Source organism: Delphinus delphis, chromosome 11 (assembly GCF_949987515.2).
Source record: "Delphinus delphis chromosome 11, mDelDel1.2, whole genome shotgun sequence".
In the NCBI taxonomy this organism is placed as follows: Eukaryota; Metazoa; Chordata; class Mammalia; order Artiodactyla; family Delphinidae; genus Delphinus; species Delphinus delphis.
In genome coordinates, this window is record NC_082693.1 from 2,393,321 (window position 1) to 2,406,693 (window position 13,373).

Sequence of the window (13,373 nt, forward strand, 5' to 3'; positions counted from 1 at the left end):
AGAAGCCCGGCACCACAACGAAGAGTAGCTCCCGCTCGCCGCAACCAGAGAAAGCCTGCGCGCAACAACAAAGACCCAATGTAGCCAAAAATAAATTAATTAATTAAAGAAAAAAGGATTTGATACAACTCTTATAGCCATGTTACAATGGTTGTTTCCATCTCCCAAGATCTATAAGTAACCCTGAGTTTCTAAAACAAAGAACAGTACACAAAAATGCAAACATACATGATAGGAACAACAGTCCTGAACGTTATAGTCAGAGAAATCCTGACAAGCCCGTGATATATAAATTGTCATATCTACACTAAACCAAACTATGTAAATTATGCAAAGACTTCCTTTCATAAATCATCTGCACTATAATACCATATAACCACACTCTTGTTCCAACTATTTCACAAATAAAATCTGTCCAGGTAAAATATATGATCTGTACAGTCAATGTTTCAGGCAAAATCAAAAACCCTACTTTGGTAAAGACCTGTCTCCATAAGTAAATAACAATCATTCAGGGCCCTATCTCATCCTGCATAACACCCTCCACAGCATGAGTTTCTTTTTTGTTTTTTGTTTCTACAATGCTGCAGATGGAGAAACCAAGAAGTGATTAGTTATCTTTCTCAATATCACAATCAGAAATCTACAAATAAAACTTGTGTCTATAACCTTTCCCAATATCACTAAATTCCACTAACCCACAAGGTCTTCTTTCAACTACAAATGTAAAAGAAAAGGAATGGGAAAAAAAAAACCTAGAATATATAACTATCTGCAGACTTCAAAGCAACTCTTCTCAGACTAAAAACCCTTTATAAGTGGAAACAAAAATAGATTTCATTCTTTTTTTTTTTTTGCGGTATGCGGGCCTCTCACTGCTGTGGCCTCTCCCGTTACGGAGCACAGGCTCCAGACGCGCAGGCTCAGCGGCCATGGCTCACGGGCCTAGCCGCTCAGCCGCATGTGGGATCCTCCCAGACCGGGGCACGAACCCGTGTCCCCTGCATCGGCAGGCGGACTCTCAACCACTGCGCCACCAGGGAAGCCCCTTCATTCTTAAATTAAGTGATTTGTAGCGATTTCTATCAGACATTTCAGAAAGATTCAAATTTACATGTATAATTCTAAAATCAAAACTGAAAGTCTCGGACTTCCCTGGTGGCACAGTGGTTAAGAATCTGCCTGCCGATGCAGGTGACACGAGTTCGAGCCCTGGTCCGGGAAGACCCCACATGCCGCGGAGCAACTAAGCCCGTGCGCAACAACTACTGAAGCCCATGCACCTAGAGCCTGTGCTCCGCAACAAGAGAAGCCACTGCAATGAGAAGCCCATGCGCAGCAACGAAGACCCAATGCAGCCAAAAATAAATAAATAAATAAAATCTTCTTTAAAAAAAATTTTTTTTAAAGACCCAACGCGGCCAAATAAACAAATTTATTTTTAAAAAAAGTTTACCCTCAAACTGTCTGAAACCTAGCTTCTACTTAAAATGTGGTTGAGGGCTTTCCTGGTGGCACAGTGGTTAAGAATCCACCTCCTTCAAAAAAAAAAAAAAAATCTCCCTGCCAAAGCAGGGGACACGGGTTCGAGCCCTGGTCCAGGAAGATCCCACATGCCACAGAGCAACTAAGCCCGTGTGTCACAACTACTGAGCCTGCATGCCACAACTACTGAAGCCCACACACCTAGACCCTGTGCTCCACAAGAGAAGCCACCGCAATGAGAAGCCCGCGTCCCGCAAGGAAGAACAGCCCCTGCTTGCCGCAAGTAGAGAAAGCCACACACAGCAATAGAGAACCAAAGCAGCCAAAAGTAAATAAATTTATTTTAAAAATAAATAAATAAAGTAAAATAAAAAGTGGTTGAGAGAAATGACATTTGGATGAGATCTACAAAATGTGCTGTATTTATCTACTCCTCTAGGTTCTGTTTCTGGATCAAGTAATCCACCAATTACTTTGGCCCAGAAGTCACAAACTTGAACATTTGAGCAACCTGATGAAAGACAAAAAGGCTGTTATTGTGTTGACCCAGAAACTGCTCAAAAGATTTACAATTCAAATTTAAAAACACAGTGTTAAACAGTGCTGTGGTAACTGGCTATGCATATAAAAAAATTAGATCCCTGACTCACATCATATACAAAAAAAATTTTTTTTCAGGCAAGATCAAGAGCTAAATATAAAATACCAAATTTCTAAAACTTTTAGAAGGAAATGCAGAGACCTAAATGACCTTGGAGTATGGAATAGATTTCTTAAATAAGGCACCAAGGACACAAACCAATAAGAAAAATGATGATAGATTTGACAATCCTTTCTATTCAACAAACCATATAAAAAGTTAACAGATAAGCCACACAGACTAGAAAATACCTACAATTCATTTCACAGATATAACCAGGATATGCAATAAACTCCTAAAAGCAATTTTCAAAGGACAACCCAACTGGGGGGGAGAGACAGGGACAGACAGCTAAGAAATAGAAATCTGAATAGTCACTCAACATTTCAACATGCTCAATCTCATAATTAATCAAGAAATATTTTAAGATAATATCATTTCACACTCATCTGATTTGTAAACATGTAATAAATCTGCCAATGTCATGGATCTATAAGGATTTAGATAGAGCAATTCTCATTTTCTCATGCTAAAAAAACACAAAGTGACTCAATTCTGGAAAGCAATTTGGTAATATCTGATAGAACTTTAAATTCCCATAATCTCCATAATCTCAAACCCAGTAATTCCACTTCTGGGTAATTTACACCAGAGAACTTCATTTCAAACTGAGTAGCCATACACAGACACACACACAGACACACACACACAGACACACACACACAGACACACACACACACACACACACACACACACACACACACACTTCACAAAACATTTAATCCTTACTGCAAAACAACCTGATATTTCTCTGAACTATTTTAATTCCTAAAGTGATTTCATAACCGATTAATGGTTCCCAACATGCAGTTTGAAAAACTTGCCAAAGATCTTAAATACGTGCACAAGGATTTCTAACCAGGAATGTTCAATGCAGCATTGTTTTTAAAACAGGAAAAATGGAAACAACCTAAATACCTATCAACACGAAAATAAATTTAAACTGGTTGTATTCGTATAATAATACAACTATACAGCAGATAAAAGTAATGACTGTAACTAGGATGAACCACATGAAACTACCATTTTTGTAGGTCAAAAATGGTAAAAATATCAGCAATTTCATGGGTCTAAAAAAACTTGTTTCATGAAAAACAAGTTACAGAGTAGGTAGAATATTGCTTATATAAAGTTTGAAAATACCCAAAACATAATATTGATTTATGAATATACTCCTATGTAGTAATTATATAAAAACAGGTATTAGAAACACCAAATTCAAGATATCATTACTTCTGGGAAGAAAGTGAAATGTAACCCAAGAAGGTGCTTCAACTGCATGTGAAAGGCTTTTCTTTAAAAAAAAAAAAACAGGTAAGTGTGGGAAAACGCTGAGATCTGATATAACTGTATGGTAGCCGTGTGAAGGTTGATTATCTTGGTCTCTGTATCCTCCCGTATGTTTGAAATACGTTAAGAAGAAAAATAGTATATGTATTAGCCAACGAAAGCACACGTCTGCAGCCTAAATTCAAACCAACTGCTCCATAGACAATTTCTTTCATTGGCTTGAAACGCTAACGCATCATCATCACCTTTTTTTAACAAGGGCCTCTAGCCAAAAATAAATAAATAAATAAAATAAAGCTTTATGTAACACCCAATTTAAATAGTTCCTTAAAATCCATCAAGCGAAGATTATCCCTGGAAAATTGGTTTTGTTCCTCCTTCCAGTTCAGTGCTATATATTTTACCATATTTCCATTTTCATCTCGGCTGCCAAGAAAATTCAAATCCAAATTTTATTTTTAGTCACTGAATTATGCTGCCACTTGGGAAAAGAATATATGCCTTCTCCTTTTCCTCATTTTTCTTTTATATATATATAATTATTATATTTCTGGCTCTTTTAAGTTACAGAAATTCTGCAGTGAAATAAAATGTAAATAAATTCCAAGAAAATAAAAATAAACTTTCTGTTCCACCACGCTAAGGAGTTTTCACCATCATTGCTTCTTCCTGGACCAAAGGAATGGGTATGCAAATACAACTATGCATACATGTTCACGATACTAAAATTTCAGGACATACAGGAGTAAAGTCAATATGCTACCAGTGAAAAATAATTAGCTAATATACTAACAAAAAAATGCATACAAAAGAAAACGTGAAGTTGGTCAAAATTTAATAAGCTGATTATTTCTTTCTCTTCAAGACCATTTTGCTTTGTATGCTTTGTTTTCCGGTGCATGGACATTGTGGAAAATTCCTAAGTCCAATAAGAATATGTAACATTACAAGTCATATATAAAGAAAGTTCTGTGGGTTTTTTTGCGTGCATGTGGTCGCCTTTTTAAAAACTTGAAGTGTCCTTTCCCACAGGTATTTTGCCCATGCCTAAAGATATTCTGGCAGTTTTCTGAGTTTGGCTTCCCTTCTCCTTCTGTCTGGAGCCTCACAATGTCTACTGAAGCCAAGCATACCATTTAGGCAGCACACATCCCCTCTAACACATGGTATACCCCAATACAGAAAATTCAAAACCATGGGTTACATGAAACAAATCCCCTAATTAATCCATTCCTTAACTTCCAAAACTGAATACCAAATGTTCTTATTAAATAGGTTTGGTTAATTATTTCCTTACAAACAGGGCCTAGGATGTCAATCACTCTTATTTATCTCATTTTAGAAATAAAGGATAATACAGGGGGACTTCTCTGGCAGTCCAGTGGCTAACATTTTGCCTCCCAATGCAGGGGATGCGGGTTCGATCCCTGGTCAGCGAGCTAAGATTCCCACATGCCTCACAGCCAAAAAAACCAAAACAGAAAACAGAAGCAATATTGTAACAAATTCAATAAGGACTTTAAAAACGGTCCACATCAAAAAAATCTTTTTTTAAAAAGAGATAACATAGAGAATATACACCAAGATGACAATTCACAAAGACTTTGAAAAGATTATTTTTAACAAAGTTAAAGCACTTCACTCAGCAGTAAGCCCAAAACAACACAATCCAATTTAGGTTTTGAAAAGAATATAACATTTACTCGCCACCAGGATTACAACAGATACGAATAAAGTTATATGCTCCTCATCTTCAAGAAATGTATAGTCTACTGGGCAGTCGTCCAGATTCTTTTAACAGGGATGGCAAAATCACGCTGCTTTCCAGGACTAGATAGGGAATCTAAATAGGTGAGCAGCTCTATCTAAGGGGTAAGTATTAGAAAGAACAACTACAGAATGTAGATTTTGCCTAAAGTAATTCTAAATCAACTTCAAAAGAATGCTATCAAAACAAAACACATCTCCCAGTGAGACAGAATACATCATTGCAAGACATGTTTAACTGCCAATCAGATACAGACTGAAAAAAAAAGTTGGAAATGGCATGGAGAAGCTAGACCTCGGCCACATTTCTGGTCAAGAGTTAACACTGCTGTGACTTTTCTGGATGGCAGTCTGGCAATACACATCAAAAAGTAAAACATGCATTTCCTTCAACCCAGTAACTAGACTCTTTAGAGAGCTACTCTAAAGAGCCATCAGCACGCAACAATTGTACATGCAATGCATACGCATGATATACAATAAATTTAAACAATCTAAACATCCAGCAATAGGAACACTGTTAAATTATGGTACACACATTCAACAAAATACTAAGAAACGATTTAAAGAACAGAGTAGACACAAACGGATTGACCTGGAAAGCCATCGTGAGTGTTGGTTTTTAACGCACGCGACTATGAGCCAAGATGGCGCCACGTGCCAAGCTCCCAAGTGCTACTTCCGGTCACACCTGGAAGCAAGATTCCAAGCCACAGCCTGAGAAGGGTTGGCTGGTGTCAGTGGTGTAGCTCTTCTGAGAACTGCTCAAGGAGAGCCAGTCTGCAGCCAACCTGTCCAGCTGCCCAGCAACCTGCAAGCAGGTACAGGAATAATAAAGTAGCCCCTCTGGCCTACACTGAGGAGTCCACAGCAGAACATTCACTACAAACCCAGCGTGGAGATTTTCAAGTTGCAACCAAATAAACCCAGCAAAGAACTGGCAAAGCTGGTGATGTTTATGGCACAGATGTTCTGCCACCCAGAACATCTAGATAACTTTCCTCAAGAACGGAAAGATCTGCCCTCCTACAGCTACACTGTCTTGAATGCAGGCCTTCCAATAACAATCTGCAATACTCTGATCTTCCTGAATACCTCATCTATCCATCAAGGTTGCCAGAGATCTTCTTTGAACCTCGACGCTGCCATGTAAGTTTCTACGACTCTGTACACTCATTCTGTGACTGATGAGAATAAAAGTGCAAAAACAAGAATAAGGTGAATATAGTATTGCAGAATTATACATGCACATGTTAAGGGACAGCAACACAACTGCACCCAAGATACCTTTGGAAGTGATCCCTAAACTACAGAAGAAGCATCTGAAATGACGCCAAGACCGTCAATGTTATCACAACCGTATGCTTCTGTCTCTTTTTTCTGTAATCTTTTGGCTGTGCCGTGCAGCACGTGGGATCTTATTCCCCAACCAGGGATCGAACTCTCTCACTCTGCATCGGAACCGCGAAGTCTTAACCACTGGGCCGCCAGGGAAGTCCCACAACTGTGTGGTTCTCTAAGGTCGCTGCCTTGACATTCTAACAAGGGCAAGATGAACAAGAGGAAGAGGACAACGACCCAGAATGCTAATGCAGCATGCCTTGGGGGAGAGGCTCTAAACACAAGGAAAGAAGGTTACCAACGTACTTCAGAAACAAAAGAAGAAAAGAGTTCGAAGTGTTTAACTTTTCAGCTATCTGTTAGATTCATGAGCCCCAAGAATGTGCACGAAAACCACTAAAGCAGCTGAAGAGTTTCAAGGAGACCCGTGAAGTGAGGTTAGTGCCCCTGGGCCTTACCTCCAGGTTGGCAGGGATTCACACGCTTTTTCTATCTTTGTGCACAGGTTTCTGCAGCAGCACCAAGGAGGAGTAGCGAGATCCTTCGGTCTGCTGTGTACACTTCTCAGCGCCCGGCAGTCGCAGAGCGCATTCCGGTGTTGCTCACGACCATGCCACCCATTCCGTTATGACAAGAACTCTGGGGAAGTCCTGACAGTAGGAAACAAAGCTCTGCAAGAGATAACAGCGCAATGACTAAAAAACTTCCTCAAAACCTTGCCCAGAATAATGAAACACAAAGAAAGAATGTGATGATGTCTCCTAGGACTCTGATTCAGTTCTTCCAAAAACTGAACCCTCAGATACTGCAGAAGGAATTCCAGGGTAGGACTACAGAGGCCTCTATAAAATCAAGGGTACAAGAACATGGAGAATTAGATGCTAAAGATTACATTCCGGGAACAGAAGTTCTGGAAGTTGAGCAAGAGAATGCTGAGAACGATCAAGATGGGTGGGGAAACACCAGTCTCAGGGAGGAGGAAGCTGATGCTAAGTGGGTTGATGTGCACCACTCTTCCGATGAAGAACAGCAAGAAGTCTCCGAGAAGCTGAACGGCTTCAGAGAGGAGCCAGAATGTCCCATCAAAAAATAAGTTTTTCTGGGCTTCTCTGGTGGCGCAGTGGTTGAGAGTCCGCCTGCCGATGCAGGGGACGCGGGTTTGTGCCCCGGTCTGGGAAGATCCCACATGCCGCGGAGCGGCTGCGCCCGTGAGCCATGGCCGCTGAGCCTGCGCGTCCGGAGCCCGTGCTTCGCAACGGGAGAGGCCACAACAGTGAGAGGCCCGCGTACCGCAGAAGAAAAAAATAATAATAAGTTTTTCTTCAGAGAAAAGCAGCTGGTGCTACAAGATTAACTTTTGAAAAAGAGAAAACGAAGTAACTTCCAGGCAAGTTTTCCACTCCAAGGAAAAGGCTAAATTTGTGTCATTAATCTGAATGTTAGTGAATAAAGACTGTTTATTTGCATTCAAAAGTCCAGAAGCACTATATTTTGAAAATCACCCAAAAAAGCACACTGCTGAACAATGGTTGGTTTGATCCCATTTTAAAAACTCTGCAACAGGAAAAATGAGCCCTAATATGTAGATTTCAATTAACAATGTAGCAATATTGGTTTATCAAGTGTAACAAATACAGCATGTTAATGCAAGGTGTTATCAGCAAGGGAAAATGGAGGGTGGACAATATGAGAACTTTCTTTACTATCCACACAAAGTTATGTAAATCTAAAACTGCTCTAATAAAGTCTATTAATTTTTTAAAAACCTACATGTGTAGACAGATTTGCAAATAAACATTTGCATATGCAGACAAAGAGAGCGGGAAAGCTCTATATCAAACTTATTAACAGTGGTTTTCTACAGAGAGTGAAGAGCACAAGGAAGAATTTTCACATTGCATATTTCTGGACTGTCTAAAAACTTTCTACACTGAGCAATACTCTAAGAGGCTCTGCAGCACATGGAGAGCCTGGGTCCTGAAACCAGACTGCATGGATTCAAACCCCAGCTCCACCATTAACTAGCTGACAAACTTGGGTAGTTAATCTCTCTGTGCCTCAGTTTCCTCATCTGGAACTAGGGATAGTAGTTTTTGTACCCACACAAAGCTGCCGCAGGTATTAAGTGACTTACTCCATGTTAAGCATTGGAAAACTACCTAGTCCATAGTAAGTGCTCAATAAGTAGTGTCCTCCACCGCCACCAAGCATCCACTGTGCCTCAGTTTTTTTAAATCTTGACTGGTAAGACAAATCAGGAAAACTTGGCTCATCAAGCCCTTTCTAGTGAGATCTACAATCCAGAGAATACAATGTATTCAACAGCCAAATAAAATTAATCTGAGTTTTTAACAGATTACAAATAAACACTTAGCAATATAAGCCCATTTATATGAAAACAATCACTAATAGATTCTATAAGGATAATCATAAAAACAAACCCCTCTAAGTGCTGTGGTTCTGGATAATATTTACTTTCTCCTTTATACTTTACTGAGTCATTTTAATTTTCCACATTGAGTATGCATCATTTTTAATGAAATAAAGTAGGAGTCGGCAAACTTTTTCTATTGAAGGCCACATAGTAAATATTTTACCCTTTACAGGCCATAAGGGTCTCTGTCCCAAATATTCAACTCCACTGTTGAACCACAAAAGCAACCAGACAATACCTAAATGAACGCATACGGCTATGTCCCACTGACAATTTAATTTACAAAAACAGGAAGCTGGCAGGACACTGCCCACAAGCAGTCAAGTTTGCCAACTCCTGAAATAAAGAAGGAAACAAAATTGTTTTCATTTTGGAAAACAAAATATAATTTACAACAAAGAAACTGCATGAGCTAAACTGACATTATTGATGGGGAAAAAAACCCTATTCATTTATTAATATATGGGAATGTACGGACAGAAAAACACAAACTCTCTCATTTAGGCTCTGGAAATCCTCCTCTCATCCTTAGTGCCCCAGTACGAGAAAACTTGCTAAGGAGCCTGAAGTCTAGATAGGAACATAAACTAGTGGGTAGGCAATCACAAACAGAAACTAAAAGAAGTATGTCGTTCATATTTAAATCAACTTGAAATTTCTTCAAATTTCATAATAATTCACCAAGTAGCGGCCACCACAGGCGTGGAAGCAACTACTGAGGAAAGGATTTTAGTCTTGGATAATCACAATCGGCACCGACAAATTTGTGAAAGGAGATGAAAACATCTATGGACATCTAACAGCATTAGAAGTGAAATTTCTATGAAATAAACGTTAGAAATGAAAAACTCAGGAATGAAAAATCTATGAAATTCTAACGGAATTAGAGTCAGAGGGTGGTTAAGATGAGACATGCAAGTGGCCTTTGATAGGACACTTCAAACTTCAAAACTGACAAAGTTTCTGATCTCCGCCCCAAAAATAAAGCTTTGGGTTGAAGGAAACTATTCTTAACATTTCACGTGGAACGTGGTTTGAAATATTATGACAGATTTCTTTGAGTTTTCAATGGTTTCTCTGGAGGAGGGAAGAAGGACTGTTTTGGGAAGAGCTACGAAGGCTGCGAAGTCCAGAGTCTAAACCTGAAGACGTTAGAAGACCACTCTGCTAAAAAGACGCCAACCCCCTGCAACGCAGCCAGCGTGCCCGATACAACCGCAGCGGGACCGCTCAAGCTTTCTGCTGAGCGACCTCGCCAAGTTGTCAAACCCCAGAGGAGACAGTAAACAACACCCAGAGCCAGCGGTGCCCAAGGCGAGCTCTCGCACAGACGCCCAGACCCACCGAAGCCGATGAGCAGCAGCCTCAAGGGGCGACACCGACACACGGCAGCCCGACGCCCGGGACACCAGGCCCAGAACGCGGTCCCCCCGGCCGCCTGCGCGCGGGCAAGCACCGGTGAGGGGTCTCCCCGCCGCAGGGGCCGGACGAGGGCCCAAGCGGAGCCCACCCAGGAGTGCGGCCAGCGGAGACGCGGAGCGGCGCTGGGGCCGGGGGGACTCGGGGCGGAGGGCGGACCCGGGGCCGAAGGAAGCCGGGGCCGAGGGACCCGGGGCTGGGGGCGCCGGTACCAAAGGGAGCTGGGGCCGAAAGGAGCCGGGGCTGAGAGGACCCGGGATGGAAGGAAGCCGGGGACCCGGAGGTGGAGGGACTCGGGACTGAGGGGACCCAGGGCTGGGAGTACTGGAAGGGAGCCGGGGCTGAGAGGCCCGGGGCAGAGGAAACCCGGCCCCGAGGGGCGCCGGCCCGGGGGTCGGGCGGACAGAGCAGGGGATGGAGGAGCGCGCTCCCCGCCCGCCGCGCCGCCGGGACACCCGCCCTCAACCCTCGGCCCCGCCGGCCTGGCCCGTGCTCCCACTCGAGAAACTCACCAGAGCTCGCCGCCGCCTCGCCACGCGTCTCGGGTGCCTCGGAACCGCGGCCGCCGGGACCCCAAAGCAGCTGTGGGGCCGCCCGCTGCCGCCGCCGCGACCCAGCGTCCGGGAGGGCCCTCACACCGCCGCCGCCGTGACGCGAATCGCAAGAGGCGGCTCTGGCCAATGAGAGCACTCCTCGTGCGCAGCCGCGCTGGCCCAAGCCGGAAGCGCCCCGCCAGGCCGCTCCCCGGCCTGGAAAGGCTTGGGAGCCACGGGGGGTGGTCCGCAACACGATCCGGCGGCGCCGAGAGCCCGGGGACACGGAAGTCCTTTAGCTTCCCTGCCTCCGGAGGCGGGAGCGTGTGCAGCGGAAGAGGCGGGGCCGCCCGGCTCGGGAAGCTTCCCGGTCTCTATGGATACAGCTCACACGCCTTGGGCGGAACCGAAACTGAGGGATTGCTAGGCGTAGTCTGTGGAGGCTTCGGACCTAAATCCGAAACATCTTGCCCAAAACAACAGCGTTTGCCTTTTATTACCTCCCGAAGACACTACCATTTGTGCCCCACGACTTCCAGAAAACGAATGTGAGCCCGCTCCTCTTAAAATATATGTAATTCAGAGCGATTTTTAAAATGTTTTAGCGTAATAGCAGGTCAGAAACTAATTCAGCAATAAATACCGTGTCTGTTTACCCAGAGCGAGTCGTTTTCTACTTGTGAGATTCAATTGAGCTCTAACTTCTTAGACCCCAAGATCGGGTTTCGCTACATACTTACTCTACAAGAAAAGGAAGTGTAGGAGTTGGCCGGTGTAGAAAATGTTTTCTTCACATTCCGTTCTAAGAGGGATTTATCACGCTCCAAGGAGGTTATATTGCCTTAACTGTCAAAAATCTTGTTATACTGATTAAAGGAAACCCATAAGCTTTCAAGGACATCCATGACCCAGGCCTGTCCCTCCCTGGAACCACACCAACCGAAAACGAAGGAGGCTGGAAAAAGCGTCACAGATCTATCAAAAGACCGAAGATCCGATACACAATATAAGGAAAAATGTTTAAAACAGAGGACCCTCCAGCCTGGAAATGTAAAATCTAAGAAGTGATTAAAGTTACTAAAATCAGAAAGAGCATGAATAAAATGGTCTTAATACTAGTATTTTAGAACTAAGTCCACCCAGTTAAGCTTGAAAGATAAATCAAAGCAGACAAACTTACACTTCGACAGCACCTTAGAGACAACACCAGTATTTGCAGAGCGAATCTGACCCGTGTACCGACTCACACAGGGCACAGATGAGAACAGGGGCCTCAGGCTTAAAAAGAGGTCTACTACAGAGGACAGAGCTACATAAAAGACCATTAACTAAGAGAGTGTTCAAATACCTCAAACCTTTTCTGCATCCTTCTCTCAATGATTTTGCTTTGACAAAACAAAGTGCTTTCCTCTGGAACAGTCCTTCATGGGCTAAAACATGTGAGAAAGATCCTTATGATTTTCCCACCAAGATTTTTCCTCTCATTCTCTGTCATCTTGACCCCAGTCCCAGATCACTACTACCAATTCCTGATGCTCCCAGTGATGAAACAAACCCCATCATTCCCTCAGAATGCTCACACCTTCTCAGCCAGTGAAGACACTGACACCATCCCTGACCTGAAGGACCATCCCCTGAGTCCCACATCCACAGATGGCTTCATCCATATCTCTTACTTAAAGGTCACCATTAAATGTCCCAAAGCAGATATTTCAGGTCTCTCTCCCCAACTGTGCTTCAGTTCATAATCTCTATATATTGTCTTCTAACTAGCAGTCCAAAAACCAAGGGGAATTCAGTAAAATTCTGTATCCTCCAGCACCTCAGAAACAACTGTGTCAGCTGTGGATTTTTAGAATGTCTGTTCCCTCCATCCTAAAGGTGTCACACTTCTCCACAGGAGGGTGGAGTACTTCCTCTTCTGCAGCACCCAGGAAAGAGTCCCTTCCACTCCTACTCCCCCTACTAGTCACCAGTGACCCAACAGTGCCCTGAGGCACAGCTAGTCTGATGTGGTCATCTCTACAATGATCAGATGTTGTTGACAGAGAAGCGCATCACTGGGTAAGTGACATTCATAATCCGGTTTCGGCCACCCCAGAATGAGGCGTCAGTGGTGCTACAGTATATGCTGCAGAAATGGTGATGATGGACTTGCTCTGGGGACAGCCTCAGCCTGCGTTGTGATCTGCAAGTCAACAGCCAATGAGAACTGAAGAGGTAACCAGAGCGACCAGCAAATGAAGGTGCAGCTTTCAAATGCTAAAGGACAGAGAAAATGCTCCAGACCCCATTGTGAATTTAAGCTTGGAGTCCCAACTGGTTTGTTTTGTTTTGTTTTTCTTCTCCAATAAATAAAAGAGAAATTATACTATTTTTCTAATCAGAACAATTGCTATTTTTA

General features: G+C 42.9%; 1 protein-coding gene and 2 pseudogenes across 3 annotated transcripts in view; 2 read left to right on the forward strand and 1 right to left on the reverse strand.

Moving 5' to 3' along the window:
* The window catches only part of ADIPOR2 (adiponectin receptor 2), a 50,230-nt gene extending 39,008 nt beyond the window's left edge, over window positions 1-11,222 (reverse strand). The window contains exon 1 of one of the 3 annotated variants that reach the window (XM_060024055.1): window positions 10,949-11,222. The gene's annotated coding sequence lies outside the window, so the exon portion shown is untranslated. Of the gene's footprint in view, window positions 1-7,041; window positions 7,175-10,948 lie in introns of those variants that run through there. The other 2 variants (XM_060024054.1, XM_060024053.1) reach the window with 2 other exon arrangements.
* LOC132433400 (protein SDA1 homolog pseudogene) lies at window positions 1,636-10,942 on the forward strand (annotated as a pseudogene).
* LOC132434221 (protein SDA1 homolog) lies at window positions 5,880-6,628 on the forward strand (annotated as a pseudogene).
* Window positions 11,223-13,373: the final 2,151 nt, after the last annotated feature.